We start from the raw sequence: 15425 nt of genomic DNA, 5'->3' as shown, positions 1-15425 counted from the left end.
TAGTTAGGTACATAACCTAAAGATCATTTCAAATTAGGCATCATATCGTTCACGAAGTGTAATCTCTTGATGCTTTTTCTATATATCGGGCGTCACTCGCCAATACTGTTGAAATATTAGGTAGGTACATTATAACACAAATAATAATCAACGGCCGGCGTTGGAAATTTGCTTGCCATTGATAGATTTGATTGTCCGTTGGCGCTAGTCATTGACTGTTTCAGATGGGCAAATCCAAAAAAACGTCTAGTAGGAGTTGCATAACCAAAAGATCATTTTAAAGTAGGCATAATATCGTTGACGAAGTGTAATCTTTTCACCCTTCTTATATATCGGTCTTCATCCGCCAATACTGTTGAAATATTAGGTACATTATAACACAAATAAAATCCAACGACCTGCGTTGGAAATTTGCTTGCCATTGATAGATTTGTCCGTTGGCGCTATTATCGGCCGTTTCGGATGGAAAAATAATAAAAAAGCCTAGTAGGAGTTGCATAACCAAAAGACTATTTAAAATTTCGCGTAATGTCGCTTAAGAAGTGTAAACACTTCACCCTTTTTATTTATTAGGCGTCAATCGTGGACTCGTTGAATAATATTCGTATTTTGGTAAAATGAATGAATTACAAAACTGAATGAATCATGTATTACATCTGATAGTATTATTGTCCCAGCGTCTGGACGATGTAGGCCCTCTGATTGGTCAAATTAAAATTGTCTGTTTCGGGTAACTTGAAAATTAAGACACGATTTCATACTAAAATAGGATCGCCTCATAATAATACGAGATTTCTTCAAAAGCATCGTTTCTGTCATATAATTTTTGGATAATATCGAAGAAAATATGTTTTAGAAAGTTCATAATCCATTGGATTAATTACATTACAGTGAAAATTATCCACAGTTACGTGATTATGTTTGACGTTTATAAAAAAATCACGCGTTCCTTCAATGGCCGATACGCACGACTATAGATTAGATGGCCGACAGAGCGTACCTCTGGCGGTATAAAAACCAACCAAATGAATGGCGCGAATATTTAAATATGCAGCTCACAATATTTGACTACTTACGATTAACAAGCGTAATAAGAAGATTTCTTCTGGAAGCTTATCACTTTGTAATGGCATTTTTCATTATTATTTATATATTTTTTGTTTATTAATTATATCTGATTTTATATTGACATATTTTCTAATTTCTAAAATTTCAAAATTATTTATTTGCGATGCTTTATATCCTGAGTGAAGTATTTTAAGACCTGAATTTTTTATCGAAAGTGTGATCATTATTCAAACTCAGATTCAATATTTCCATTTAGAGCCCTGCGATATTCTTTAGTTCTGACTTCAAAGTTTCTATTGGTTCTACCTTTGTAAAAGAAATTACAGTCATCTCAATTGAGTTTTTAAACTCCTGATTTTTTGTTTGAATTTTGCTATCTTTATTATTAAGAATATATTTCTTCATTGTTATTCGTGTAAAACGCCAGTTGAATAGTACCAGGATTGTTTTTATATATTTTAGTATCGTTATCCACAAACAGAATTCTACGCCATTTTTTATTTCTATCTTTAGAAAGACCGTTTGAAGAGAATATGTTTAATTTTTTTATTCAGTATTTCAACTATCAATTTATTAGAATAACCGTTATTAAATGCTATTTGTCTTATAAATATATTGTTTTATGGTTATATGCTATTTGTTTTTTTCAGGTCTTAAAATACTTCACTATAAATAGTTTTGAAATTTTAGAAATGAGGAAACATGTTAATATAAAAACAAATATAATTAACAAGATTTTTTTTATAAACACTCTTTTAAATATTTTCCCACTCAACTGGTCTTTCCCGTCTAACGATATTGTAATTCCTAATTGTTATAAACCCAGCCTACTCTTACCCCTCCCCCCTCCTTCCACTTCTTCTTTCCCAATTGCAATCTATATTTAATTTTTGACTTCGGTGTATACACAATAAAATGTAAACATTATATTGATTAATTTATTGGACAATTTGCATAGCGCCGCTTTTGTGAGATATCACCTCAGGGGCGCTATATTGTAATAATCTACCTTTATAAATAGATTTTTACTCTCCTGATGAAGGTGTATATATAATCTAACTTTAAACTTTATTAGATACAGTAACAGTTGTAGGTAAAGAATTACCACCAGTTGGAGTAAAATTAACACCTTTTAATTGAACCGCCTGCTAATGTCATCGCACAATTACCCTCCTTTTATTCATAAACACGGGTACAATTAATCAGTATGTAATAATCTATTATTTAAGTGAACTTTGTTATAACTATCTTTAATTGTGACAAACTAAACGATATTGATTCAACTTATAGACATTGAGGGTTGTAACACATATGCACTGCAAGTCTCCTATGAGCTAATTATATTAGGTACGATAACAGTTAATATCAGTTGTAGACATGTAGTCAATAATAGTGTTTCATTTGAAATAATCCATCACAAATAAGTAAAATTTCATTTATTCAAACAACTGTCATTCTTATTATGCGTAAATTTAGCATGTTATTATTAATTAACTCCTTCCTGTTCCGTGTTTAACAATATAATATACTCACCCTCTCTCTGTGAATGTCCTAATATCTATCTATTAAATGTAACTGTTTTTAATATCACTTAAAATGGGCGAAGCCAAACCAAGAGCCGCCCGCAGGGCCTAGCAGAAAAAAACCCGCGGAGCGGGTTTTTAACTGCTAGTTTATATAATTATACACAAATTTCGACTACCATAATACGGACATGTGTCTAGTGTGGTAGTCGAAAAGCATGTAAAAAACCTGTATCCAAATATATTTTTATGAATCATCATCACTTTTGGCTCTACAACCCCTGGTGGGTCTTGGCCTCCTCAAGAGTCTTCCTCCACTCATCTCGGTCCCGCGCCAGCTCTCTCCAGTTTCGAAGCTCCAAGGCAGACAAATCTTTGAGGACGTTGTCGCTCCATCTTAACCTTGGCCTTCCCAGGCTCCTTCTCCCTATCGGTCTTGAGCTCAGCAGGGACTTTGGTTCTTGATGCTCGGTCATTCTCTCCACATGACCTAGCCACCGAAGTCTTCCCAGTTTTATGAACTTTGTGACGTTTAGCTCCTTAACAGTCCAAGAGGGCTTTTTCTATTTTTGCGGTTTTTTTCGTATTTTCGAAGTCACTTGTGTCCGTAACAGCATATTCAAAAAAATATTTATTGTGTATGTTTTTTAGATACATGTATGTTTTATACAACCTGTTAAAAATAAATAATCTAAAAAAATATTTTTCTTACTTTACAGCTGTTTATAAAATAGTAGTTTTCAATAAATCGCCAATCGACCTCAACATTACTTTCATCTGCTACTACATACAACATGACAAAAATATATAAAAAATATTTTGTAATAGAACATATCTCAACCTATAGGACCCAATTTTTATATTTTTGTATAATAGCTAAATAACTGTGTGATATTATTTGGAAAAACTATGTAAATCAACTTACTTTGAAGTCAATTTTATGTATTAAAAAACAGCAATTTGAACAAAAAAAAATACTGTATAATTAAACAGTATTTATACTATCTTAATTGATAAATAAATAAAATTAATTTAAAGATTTAATTGGTAATATTCTATATTCATTTAAACCCAAACACATATAAATGTTGGCATTTTACATATTCAATCATAACGCGAATATCGTTCGCCACAAGAGGTTGTCTCGCGACGCTGTTTTCTGTGAAGTAGTATTAAAAAACGTAAGTGTATTAGTTTATTTTCGATATACGTACATATTGTAGACATAAAATCAAAACGTAGAATTTGTTCATGTAATTTGAAGGGAGCGAGTCAAAGGTGAACAAGGATGTGAATCGCGCGGAGGCAAACGTTGTTGAGATGATTGTACTTTCTCATATATTACCATCCAGCTGAACAATATGTGGCAGGTCTTAATTATTGTAAATCATCTCATTTGCCAGCGCCCGCTGTGGATATGTACGAACGAGACAGCAGTATTATAATTGCTTCCAGCAGGATAGACGAACAGACGTATCGTATTTCATGTGACTCCTGTTATAGGGCTGTGCAAATAGATTTTTAATTATAATAATAATTTGATTATTTAATTTGGCTATTATAGTTCTTCGTGAATTGAACAAATGAAAATATAATATATGTATATATATTTTTTTTGTAACAGGTAAATATATGACTGTTTTAAGTGTTGACAATAATTTTTTGTCTATAACCATTATTATTATTTATGATTTGCTTAGTTAAATTAAGTTTTCTTGAAAAATTAATTAGAGGTGAAAAATATTGTTAAATTATATCTAACCCTAGTTATTCTTTGAATATATTTGTTAATTTTATTTAGAATTTGCCATTTTTGAAGAAATGAAAATTAGCTTATTAATTTTTTTTCAGTGTATAAATATGGGAAACAAATGGCATTCCAAAACTTTCCGTCAGCTCAACAGAAAGAAGAAAAAGTATGATTTTTTTAATATCTTTATAACATAAATACTTTAAATATATTAAGACTACTGTTATTAATAAATACCATATCAAGACCTAATAGTCCAGTCAGTGGGGAGTTTTACCTTGCAAAGGTTAGGTAGTTGCGATTTTGATATATGTTGTTAAGATTGGGACTCTAAAGAAAAAAAAAAGTTTTCGACCTTGGGAGGGTCGAGCTCGACCCGCCATCTTGGATTGAAGGTGCCAAAATTTGTTTTTTTCAAAATAATTGTGAAGTGGTCGTTTTTACAACCAAATTGTTCAGGGCAAACTTAAAGACAACTAAATTACCTACATTTTTTGTAGAAAGTTTTTTTTTGTAAGTCTAATTTAATCTAACAAAATTTTGTTTTTCCTTGGTTGAAGAAGGACGATGTTGTATCGCAGCCGCTAAAAGCATGAAGAAACAGAATATTCTCAGCCTCATGTGTTTTATATTTCAATGTTGTGACAGCCTACTCACTGTAAAAACCTAAACTTTTAATTAAATAAATGTATTCTCAACTGTGTTTTATATTTCAATGTTGTGACAGCCTACTCACTGTAAAAACCTAAACATTTAATTAAATAAATGTATTCTCAACTGTGTTTTATATTTCAATGTTGTGACAGCCTACTCACTGTAAAAACCTAAACTTTTAATTAAATAAATGTATTCTCAACGGTGTTTTATATTTCAATGTTGTGACAGCCCTAACAACCATAGCAGCAGTCGTAAGCTTATTAGTCGGTCACAAGAGAGCCGGCCGTTGGTGAGTGTTTTCATCGAATTGAAATATATCCAATATTTGGGGAAAAAATATTTTTTCCTAAATTCTTACAATTTTATAGGGAATTTTAGTTTACATGTTAATTAAATCGATACCTCTCTAATAATTATATCATATGGAGAAGATGCAGATTTACATAAAACTTGGAGATCTCTTTCGACATTTATGTATTTTGAAACTAAAATAAGCATAAATAGTAGTGGTTAAACTCAGTAAAAAGCTCATAGTTTACTTATAAAATCAAATTATTTTAATCGTGGATATCCGCCAGTTTTTAAAAAGCCGTTCATATAATGTTTATCAACACATTAGGGAATCTCAAGGGAAAATTCCCACATTGTAGGGAAAAATTGAAAGCCAGCTACCACATAAACGGCTAAGATAAAACACGCTATTTTGAATTTGTCATCGGGAATGTTCGTTGTTGTCGATCGGGAGACCTCGGGTGTTTATGCCCGGATAGTATAAACAAACCACTTGTAAGTAACGTTTTGGCGGAATTGTCTACAAAATACGATGAGGGCGACACAGTTGACCAATTTTTTAACTATTTTAGTAAATTTCGACAAAATCGTTATCTCTGCTACCCTCTTAAACAGAGTATAGAGCTCATTGTTATAACGTCTGCGCCAAAATCCATTTTCTAGAACCGGTCCGAAGATGCGCCTCAAAATTTTCCTTTCAAAAACGTCCAGTGCTCGCTCATTCTTCTTAGTTAGAACCCACGTCTCGGCTGTGTACGTAAGCACTGGTCTAATTAGTGTTTTGTACACTAATACCTTGGTGGTTCTGGAAAGCAGTCTGGATTTTATTTGTTTTTGTAGGCGGAAATAGCAGCGGTTTGCATTCACGATGCGCTTCTGGATCTCCTCAGTATATTTATAAATAAAGAAAAAAAAAATTTAACCTATTGATGTAATTTTTTTTCAATAGCCTTGGTAATTAAATGAATATAACTATTAATTCCAACCGCTAGTTATATTTTGATACAGTACTACTTCTGATGTGCTTGATTTTATATTTGAGAGATGCCAAATTGATATTTTTTAATATTTACTCCTATGTAGGCGTGTAATTCAAAAGACAATTTGGATCTACTTTTACATATCAGGTTTTATCACGACACATACCTATAATAAATATCTCTGTTTTACTTTATTTTATTGCTATTGCGGTTTTTTCCGATTTAATTGATTTCGTAGCTCGTTACAATAGTTTTTCCTTATTGGAAACATTTTTACCTTGTGCAAATATCCGTGATATTATTTCAAATTCTAGCGGAAATAGCTTATCTTGCAATCATATCCATAGGAATATCGACGAAGAAAATAATTTACTTTAATAAATAACTGAATATCGACAATTCGCTGCATTTACTAGTGTGCAATCCTTACAGTATCTATCTAATTGGACATAGATCATCCTTGTTCGTAATTTAGCATTAGCAACCACACAATATACAATATTATTTATAATCCCATTTAAATAATTTATTGTGACTTTACTGCCTGGTTGATTTTCCTCCTATTTTTAATATTAAATTTATATCGCTGTCGTGACAATATAATGTATTGAATAATAACAATATCCTGCATGATAAAAAAACCTGTTGGAAAAATATATTTGTCAGTTGCAGTGTCGTGGTATTATTTATTGGTGACCGGGTATGTTATCAAAATGGTAGCTACCCAAAATGAAAAATAACGTAACTTCGAAAATGCACTAAGGTCTCATATTTTTCACATTATGCGTATAATAATATTTGGCTAATTTATATAGCGCCGTTTTCGTGAAAAATCACCTCAAGGGCGCTGTACAAATATATTCATTAAATAATTAATACTAGAAATACTGACTTAAAACTAGTGACTTACATCTAAGGGTACGTATACATTTGCGAACCGAAACGCGAACCATACCACGAATTACGGGAAAGGAACGAATCAACTGCAAGCGCGTTTCGCACCATTTGCGGTTGCTTCGTTTCTTTACCATGTGTTGAAGTTTGGTTCGGCAGTTCGGCTCGCGGTTGTATACGCAGCATAAGACTTATATCAAAGGACTTACGACTAGGCATATAACTACTAACTTAATGACATATATATTTACATATAGAAACTTACAACTAACATTAACATTAACAATCGAATTTTACTAGCGCCAGAAGAAGAAGGAAGTTCTATAATATTAGTAGGGTGTTTTTATAATTAATTTTAGAACACGGCTGCAAAATGCGCCCAATGGGTAAACTGCACTGACTACTTACAACTAATGCATCAATGGTTAACTGGATATATATCTTAAACGAATTAAGTTAATGAATGAAATTATTCGTCAATCTTTGTACGTGTATAATATAATCTTTAGAAATAAGTAGTGTTACTTTCAGAAAATCATACGGTATACTTCAATTGTTCTATGTAAGGTAATTTAATATTTGAACTTGTTATTTTTTAAATCTTTGTAAGTGAGAAAGTGTTTTTTTATGAAGTTGTTATAAAAGCCACCAAAATCTGTTGAGCTAAACATAAAAAACGCGCACTTTTATCCTTCCAAAACAAGTGAAAAAATTGATTTACTTTCAAATATCAATCATAACCTCACATTTGAGGTGATTTTGAACAAAAACGGCACTATAGAAATCATCAAAATATTATTATTATTTGGATGAGTAGTTCTGATTTATTAAAATCCTGTTAAAAATATGATAGCAGGACATTTTCTAATAAACTATTAGTAGGTACTTTCATAATATATCGGAACCCGTGCTAATGCGGCTGTGTTTATCCTGTTATATATTGACAAAATGCGAAAATATTAGAATTTTTTTGAACACGTGTTCTGATATCGCCAGAACACATTCGTGTTTTACTGACAGTTTATTGGAAAATGAGTCAATTCATTCATTAAAGACCTGCAGTCCCGTTTTTAACGGGTTTGCGAGCAATTTGAAGAAATTTTCGATAAATTAGCAATGTTTTAAATCAATTAGTTTTCTCCGCGTAGGTTCTATAATTTGTTTTTAAAAGTGTCTCTCGGTGTTGCCGTAGTAATTTAAATAAAAATTGTTCCGTTTTATTTAATTTCTAAATTGACCTGGCCTATTTCGCCTTGCGCGAACATTATTGTGTATATCCTGCTAAATAAACATAGGTTTGATTCACCACTAAAATATTTAACGCGGTCGTACAAAATAAGATAATTTGTTTTGTAATTAAATTAGAGTCATGACATCTCCTGCCCGACCCCATCAGAGGTTTATTGTTGAGCATTAAATTAAATCGACATTTCAAAGCTCATAGCTCATGATGGAAATGCTTTGCGAGCTGAGAATGCGGTCCCGAAAATTCACATATAGTCACAAGATAAAAACACTGGTTCGTTTATTTTCTGTACCGATGTATAAAAATTAATGTTTCTTTGTTATTGTAGACTCCAAAACTACTGGTCCGATTTTGATGAAAATTTCAAAGTTTGTTCTTATTAGTGCCAGAAGTGTTTAGATGGTAGTTTGAATGGTAGAAGTCGGGGACGCCCGAGGAAGACTTTAGCATTAACTTGCACGGGAATTAGATACACAGTCGAGTTAAAGTCGATTTAATGTAGTTTTTCTAAAGTAACATTGTGGTATACAGCAGTGAATGGTAGAAAAAGACGAAGACGCCTGAGGAAGACACGAGTCAAATAATTATTTTTGATAAAATGAAGTGTACGTCATGAACGAAGAAAAAGAGAATGGTGCAAGAAGTCTGGGATGGGTGAAACAAACACTTATGTACGATAATATACTTATATTTGATCAAAACTTTACTCCAAACCATTCATACTTCCGAGCAACGCCGGGTCAGCTGTTTTATTTTTTATAAAATGCTTTAAAAAATTTATTCCTATAAATGTTTCTGAGCCAACGAAAACTTAATACAGTTGGCTCATTCATTCATAATATTATCTTTAACTACTGTGACTTACTTAATATTCCTCATCTATTTTATTTGCAATCCTCAATTTATTCGCCGTCTAGATTCCGTATTAGCAATTTATTCGGCGCCTAGATTCCGTACTAGCAATTTATTCGACGCCTAGATTCCGTATTAACAAATTATTCTACGCCCAGATTCCGTATTAGCAATTTATTCGGCGCCCGGATTCCGTATTAGCAATTTATTCGCCGCCCAAATTGCGTATTAGCAATGTATTCGCCGCCCAAATTGCGTATTAGCAATGTATTCGCCGCCTAGATTCCGTATTAGCAATTTATTCGCCACCTAGGTTGCGTATTAGCAATTTATTCGCCGCCTAGATTCCGTATTAGCAATTTATTCGCCGCCTAGATTGCGTATTGGCATTTTATTCTAATAATTATATTTTGATTGACTTGCTTTGGTTTTGAAATAATATTATAAAAATATTAAATTACCTTATGAACTGAAATTTCTTTAATCTGTGACATACGAGTCAATATTTTATGTTTGTCCTCGGCATTGGCACTACTTTCAAAAACATAAAATAATATGTGTGTACATGTTGTTAAAAACTTCTGATAGGTATTTTTTATTGCAATTTTTAATACTTTAGATCACCGGTTCTCAAACTTATTTCGATCACTTTGAGATTTAAAAATATCTAGTGCCCCCACAGACATAGGAATTAATAGACGAGAAGATATGGGCGAGGGGTAAAATCAACTGTTGAAGAACGAAGGGAGTGAAGCTGACTGTGATTCGTCAATAAATCAATCTGACAGTAAATAGGCATCTCGCATTATAATATCACCATTTACTTCTTAAAAGTAAAATCTGCTTTGAATGAATAGACATTTTTACATGGGAGCGCAAATTACTCGCCACGTTATGAACAAATTTGCGAAGTCCAAATTCGGCAAAGTAAGGCAGCTTCTATTTTCAGAGTCGTAGTTAGTTTCAGAGTATTTAGTTAAGACACTTTTATAAATGTTCATAATTTACTTCCCAGCAACCAACCAGCTTTGTGTTTCGCGTCCAGACGTTTCTCGATGTGATAGTAACAACTGATTCATATTATACGATGTGAATATGCTTAAAATAAAGTAAAATAATGCTTATATATGGAATGTAATACGACAATTGGGTTTATTCTCTTTTTTCACATCTATTTTTACCAGTTTTCATAGTACAAGTCAAAATTTTGCCGTGTTATTTCGTAAAATGAACCGATGATGCCTCGACCATAGTTCGCACAAGAATGATGACGTCACGTTTTCAAATTTCATTTGAGGCCATACGCGAGCCCAGCCGGCTCAATGGAACCGGTATGGGGAGTGGGGATAATACGCTTTTAATCACTTAGGGCAGGTCTACTAATATTCATATGTCTATGAGTGCCCCCCATATTTTTGAACTTACCTTCTCACATTACCATCTGTTGCGTATTTTAAAAACAGTTATTGCTAATATAATGTTTAAACATGCACTATTATATGGATAAGATAGATAGGGTGTGACCCATATTTGTTATTTCTGAGATCAAAGAATGCTTCAATAGAGGAAATAAAACTCATACTTAATCATAATTAGAAGTTTTTTTATTATCACTAAAAGAAGGCTTTGAATTTAAAACTAGAATAGAACTCTGATGCATGTCGATGAGTTTGTTAATATCGGGCTAGATTCACTTAAAAACAGCCGTAAGTCGAGGCGTTCAGTAAATTGCAGCCGATTTCCCTTTTTAGTTAACAACTTTGCTAAAGCACTAAATCCACCTTCACACGAGTACAACGATGGGAATGCTATCAGAAATCGTTGGGTAACCGATTAGTTTGGAGATTCAAAGACTGGGAGAGTAAAAAAACCTATTATTATTTATTTCAACTAGATTCCGTCGAATTTTATACATAGAATTTGTCTGCTGTCGCCCCTCTAGATTTCCTTAACGCCCCCTAATTTTCTTTGAGCTTTCTACTGCCCCCTGAAAACGTCCAGCGCCCACAAGGGGGCATTATCGCCACTATGAGAAAGAATGCTTTAGATTGTTTAAGTACCTACGTGCTTTAAATATTAAGTTTATTACTCAATTACAGCGTGTTTATAATTAAATAAATAAAACTTATGGCTGTATTAAAATTGTTATTTTTTGTTTAGTAAAAATCTAGGTACATCATTTTAAGATGCTATATTTCTCATTTTAATCTATGAACAATATATAGCTATATTCTATTTATTTATATAAAGATGAGTGTCTGAGGCTGACGGCGTGGATCTCATTTTTATACAAATCTACAGTTTTATTCCGAGATGATGAAATTTTACACACTTCACCTTCAAACAAGAGTAGGGTCACTGCTTACGTGAGATTTTGAAAAACCACCCATGCCCTTAAAGCAGAATGTTGACACTACTTGATGAAATTTTGCACGCATCGTCGCATTTCGCTATCCAAAATTACTGTTTACATCTGATTTTGAAAAACTCTGCGTTTAGCCCCGGCTACTCCGGGAAATTCAGCTAGTTTTTATACAAAACTTGGGAAGGATGTTTTAAAGTTATTCAATGATCTTTTGTCCAATTCGTTTTTTTTTTGTTTTCCCCGATGCCATTTTTTTAACAAATCTTTTTTGAACAGTCCATTTAAAAATGACTTTTGGGAAACACCTTGTATAAGATTACAACAGTTTATTTCAATGCCATTATTTTTATGCCCCATAAATATAACTTTGTTTTACAATTTTCATTTTGATCATCTGGCCATATTCAAATTCAAAAAATATATACATTTATTGCACAAAAATACAAAGTACAAAGGGCTTATAGGTTACATCCTATTTCTTCCAGCTAACCCAACAAACACACATTATATTACATAACCCAACAATTACATGTTAACAAATGTATGTAAATAAAAAAATAAAAAAACAGAGGTATTTAATTTATGCAAGGTATTCATTTTAGGTGTAGTGACATTTGTTTAAAAGAAATGTTTTTAGTGATGATTTAAATTTAAGTATGTCGGTTATTTGTTGATGCTACGTGGAAGTTGTTATATACTTTAATGGCCATGTAGTGTGGTCCTTTTTGAAATATAGTTTTGTTTGCTTTTGGGATTAATAAGTTTTCTGTGAACCTTGTAGCGTGTTTATGTGTCGAGTTTTTCTGTGGGAACTTTTCTGGAGATGATCGAACTAACAGGCATAACTCCATTATATATATATATATATATATATATATATATATATATATTATGTCCGTCACTTTCAGAAGTTTGGGATTTTTAAAAATTGGTCTACATGAATCCCGGTGATCAGAGTTTGTAATTTTTCGTAGGCAAATATTAAATATTCTGTCAAATATTGCTAATAAATAATGACACTCTTATTATATCCTATTCATAATTTATGTGTTATCTGGAAATACCAATATTATTTGAAAATATATCTCAAAAAAGAGGTTCGTCTGCAATTATTTAAATTTTTTTCCTTATCCTGTGTTTTTTGATGGGATGTTATTTATGAAATGTCTTTAATAACATATTATACTCACAGGAAATATTAAAGTTTTTTTTTTTTTTAAATTGAAAATATTTTTTTGGGTTTTTATTATAGTAGTATGCATATTTTTACAGCGTGCCTGATGTAACATTTGATTTTTTATGTCAAAATATTGTCATATAAAACAATTAAACCCTGACCTTATAGATGTTTTAACACGCATCATTTTTACTACTTATTTATGCAAAAAAAATAATACGAATGCCGTCATTATCGTAAAACTAATTAGATGGAATGATTCTTGTTTTTCCTGTGCTCTCTCTCATATTTTGCCATGTCCCTCATTTTTTCTTCATCTTGCTCTGGTCTGAAGAGTGGGTGAAGTTAATGTAATATTTATTATTACTAGCAGGTAAAAAAAAACAGGGGTAGATAAATTTGCATGAAAAACTTAAACAGTGCTCTTTGGATATTAGAGTTCGCGGGCCACAATGTGGCCCGCGAACGAATTATAAGTGGCCCGCGTGAACCATTTTCAAAAAACCAGCCAATTTGAAAAAGTGTCGCGGGCCCGCGGTAAAAAAAACATGCAGCTTGCGCGCGGTCACCAGTGTTGCCAACGAAGGCGATTTATCGCTATTTAGGCTACTCAGAACGAGAATCAGCGACGAAAAAATCCAACCTGTTGAACTTACTTTTTAAACAAAAATACAGCGGTTTTTGATATAATATTTTTCGCGTCCGAAATGGAATCTTGTAGCCACCCCCCCCCCCCCCATTGGAATTCGAAAAATTGTTGTGGGGAATCACATATGATGGTTTTGGGTCCGCGGAATTTTTTTCTCAGCGAAGTTTCGTAACAACCCCCCCCCCCATGGATTTCAAATATTTTGTGGGGAGCACTCATTTTGTGGGGAATTATGTTTTATAGAAATTCTCTAACAACCCCCCCCCCCCCCCATGGAAATAGGAACCGTCAAGGTATTCAGTGGCCCGCCAGTGATTCAAAATCGTCAATTTGGCCCAACTGTTAAAAAGGTTGGGCAGCCTTGCTCTAAATAGTATAAAATAAAGTCGCTATTCGCGTCTGTCTGTTGGTGCGCTTAGTTCTTCTAAACTACGGAACAGATTTTGACAGGATTTTCACTTTCACTTATAAAATTTCTTCCGAAAGGCTTACATATATAATAAATGCATATTATATTTATAAAAAGTTCAGACGATGTTTTGTAATAAAGTCGTAAAAATATATTTTCCGGTGCTTACATTGCTAACGCTGGCTAAACCTTATGAGATACATCAAAATAATGGTGTATGGAATTGTATACCTTGAAAAGGTCTACAGAAAAGTACGCGATGGTATATGTATATCTCCTAAGGATAACCCCCAACAACATGTCGGCTAGTTATATTATATAAACCATATAAAAGCCTTTTGAACAGGCGTAAATAAATAAATATGCATTATATGATATTGTTTGTCCTCAACTATTCTCCTACGTGATTGAGGGACCCACAATAAGAGTGCTTCTTTTTTTTACTTGAACATAATGTTTTTTGTATCATTAACATATTATTTTTTTACTTATAATAAAACACTTGTTGATTCTCCGGGGTTTTTCTCACAAACTCTCTCAATCAATAAAACTCCGAATTACACCATTTTAAGTTTTAGCTCAACGCCGATCAGTTTCGACAAATTACTTTATAAATCTTTTATTTTTATTTTACATTAGGCATTTATTATTTTATTTAAAACATTATATTATACTTGCGAAATCTGTTCTATGACAGATTGCTGATATTACTTTGTATTTCAGTTATTTGGGTTTATATCTGCCCTGATGAAGCAACGGTTGTTCCGAAACCGGTTAACATGTTGTTACAAATTAATTATGTTGGTGTACACAAAGTTACAACGTTTTATTTTACAAATTTAATATGAATACAGTGATGTTTTCTTTTAAAGTTTTTCAACAGATCAAATAAATCTTATATAGGAAAACCTTGTATAGTGTTATAGGTATATTGGGCTTTTTTAAAAATTTCTGTCGTAAGGAACCAGAAAAACAACTTATTACGTGACATAAAAAAAACTTATGCGGAAACTTTATTTTGGTATAATAAAGTTGTTAACTCCACTACTATAAATAGTGTTAGAGTGCGACGGCACTAGACAATGTTTTATATACAGTAGTTCATACTCAATAATTATGTGTCTGTTCCAAGAACTCCATCAGCTGAGATGTTAGTTTGCTAAACACAATTGTTACTGTAGAGTCAACTGTAACTGAAGAGTCTGTTCTCAATCCTACAATCAACATCTTGCAGTGAGAAAAGTAGATTCATACGTTTGTAACTCCTGGACACACTGACCCCCAGACTTCGGTGTGTTATATTTAGATGAGACATGAAGCGAAAAAATAGGTTCCACTTTACCTCCAACTGACCTCCAACTCTCGCAACGCTTTAACTAAAACTACCAAATCGGGTCTACGCACACCGCTTATCGCATTCTAATAGTGGAACAAGTTTCGACGAGATATTAATTAGTACGCAATAGCCCTTCTAATTGTAGCTCCGTGCCCCAGATTCTTACCCACCCCTCAAACCTGTTTCCTTCCCAGAACTTCCTCTTCTTTTTTCTTTTAAAAGATCTTT

The 15425-nt window shown here is 32.6% G+C and overlaps 1 protein-coding gene across 1 annotated transcript in view; it reads left to right on the top strand.

The window, feature by feature from the left end:
• LOC149416550 (cell growth regulator with RING finger domain protein 1-like) overlaps positions 1–15425 on the top strand; it is a 110783-nt gene that overhangs the window by 84307 nt on the left and 11051 nt on the right. The gene's annotated exons all lie outside the window — the stretch shown is intronic.

The sequence above is a fragment of the Hesperophylax consimilis genome, chromosome 16 (genome assembly GCF_061612785.1).
Source record: "Hesperophylax consimilis isolate HC1 chromosome 16, BYU_Hcon_1.0, whole genome shotgun sequence".
Classification (NCBI taxonomy): domain Eukaryota; kingdom Metazoa; phylum Arthropoda; class Insecta; order Trichoptera; family Limnephilidae; genus Hesperophylax; species Hesperophylax consimilis.
The sequence above is the reverse complement of the archived record's forward strand: the minus strand, read 5'-3'. Positions and strand labels throughout refer to the sequence as shown.